Here is a 2500-nt window from a genome sequence, read left to right as displayed (position 1 = left end):
GTCCCCATAAATATCACCACCCGTGGTTCTTATTGCGTCCAGCAAGACTCCATTGTTAGATTCAGTATCAATATCAGCATTAGTATTAGTATACGCATCACCAGTCATATCACCATTGTTAAAACGGCCAAAATTGTCACCACTGTGGCCCTAAATATCTCATTTATCATCACCGACACCACCGCCATTATTCCCCATATCACCAGTGTGGGCTCAGATATCACCACTCACCATATCATTGGTATCATTACCATTATCACCGCCAAAAGCACCCCCAATTCATTGTTACCCATATTAATCTTGGTATCCTTAGTTCCACTTGTATCCTCATACGAGATAAAAACACCCAGTATTCCAACTGTTATACCACTAATACCTATATGGACCGATATCCTGTGTCTTCTACATGCAGGATGGCCCAGTAAAAGTCTGTTACCCAATGCAACCTCTTTTATAACCAAAAATGATTCTATTAACACTCTATCACCAAGAGTAAACTATATTCTTATAAACTCAGGGTATTTAATCTATGGGCTTGCACATCAAACACTCTCTCTGTTGAGGGTTTCAAAGGGTATTGGGAGAACATGGACTGATACAGATCATAGTCCATTAAATTCACTAAAGATACTGTATCAATAAAAATTGGGATCTTCATATCCTCCACTGTTCCATTTACTATCGGCCTGGGCTCTGGGGCGCCCCACACGAGACCACAATGACTCATACAAATCATCTGCAACTCTTTTTGCTGATCGGCTTTCTGAAAATTTCGCCAATCTCTTTGCCCTTTTGAGTGACCTGCCGGGGAAGTTCTCATACTATATCTCCCAAATTTCTGAGGTGTAGGTCTCGCATCCCTCTGTATCTGAGACAGACAAGCCTGCCAAAAGTGATCCGCACTTTTGCATATTCCACAATATGTGACTCTACATACTTTCTTTGTGTGCCCTGGTTTATTACAATTGTAGCAACACATTGCTGTTGCCCTTGATCGAGTGATCCTCTCTGAAATTCCACTTTTGCACACAAACAGGGAGAAGGAAAATCTGAGTCTCTTTGCATCATATTTCATGGACCGGTCCCATTAAAAAAATGTACTATACACCATGGGACATTTGGACATATGTTTCTGAATTTGGGAATAAATCAGTTCCTCGTGTGATGTAGGGACATCGTGTAGAATCTGAGAGAAATGTATTAGTTTATGTAAATTGTCGAATGAGATACTCTCATTCACTCATGCGGACTTTTTTCAATCCCTTTCCTAATCCTGCACAGTCCTCTTAAGTCCCTCACCATGTCTCTGTGTTCCTATGTTCCATATGCCGCCAACAGAAATGCTTGTAACTCAGTCTATGACTGACATTTTGTGTACTGAAAACTATGGCATATAAATGCCAAATCCCTTAACAAGGCCTTTGCCACTGTGAATGCCTCTGCATCGTTTTTAATTCCCTGGCATTTAAGTAGTTATTCATTCCCTCAATAAAACGCCATCAATAGTGCCATCAACAATACCTCGAAAAGGGCTAACTCTTGCATTTATGTTAGTTATCTAATGCACCAAAGTTTGACTGTTACCTGCTTCGGACATTTTGCCTACTTTATGGGAACTCTTATGATTCAGGATTCACCGCGACCTCAATAACATTGATATGTTTATCCCCACACAAACCACCAACACAAAAGTAATAATGTATCATTCACCAATAAAAGAAAATAGCATGCACCAATTCCTAATAAATCGCTACCACTTTAAGTTACTGCCTCGCAGATTCAAGGTCAAGCAGCTGATACAATGTGCATTGCTATGCCCAACAGAAGGCGGGGAAGAGTGAGAGAGAGAAAACGTACTGCCATTCTCCCTTTGAGAAAATTTGCTTAGCTTAGCACCCACCCTTTTTCACGGTAGCCTCTTTCTCACAATCACATACAGAAATGAAACATGCTGTACTACTCTTTCTGTCCGACTATTCATAGTCTCATCAATAAAAGTCAACACAAGTCTAGAAACCCATTTTTCTAAATGGTGACTTCTAATCCATCTGAAAATAAGGATATAATTATCAAACATCGAAATGTTAAAGTTTGTCAATAAATGAGTGTTGCATCACACTCCCCTTTCTCAAGACTGAACTCAATGTCACTACATAAAAGGTATTCACTTTTCAAAGTCTTTCACTTTACCTTTTCTGACAGATCTACAAAGGCCTTCCTCCATTGCGTGTTTATACACACAATCAATATCAGGTAATGTATCTTGATCACCTCGCTAGAGGTTTTTTAAGCCATCAATTTCATCTTACAAACATACGTACGTACACTGACTAACAGACGCTTGGATACATGCATGCTACTGAACACACGAATGTACGCACGCCAGTTTTTTCCCATGTACACGATCGCCCAGTGAACGTACTCAGTGACCTGAAATGACCTGAAGTAACCTCATATCTCTGGAATGCACTCATGATCTCGTTCCCATGCTTTCAATTTG

This window comes from Macrobrachium nipponense, chromosome 14 (genome assembly GCF_015104395.2).
Source record: "Macrobrachium nipponense isolate FS-2020 chromosome 14, ASM1510439v2, whole genome shotgun sequence".
Taxonomy (NCBI): domain Eukaryota; kingdom Metazoa; phylum Arthropoda; class Malacostraca; order Decapoda; family Palaemonidae; genus Macrobrachium; species Macrobrachium nipponense.
This window is presented reverse-complemented; position numbering follows the sequence as displayed.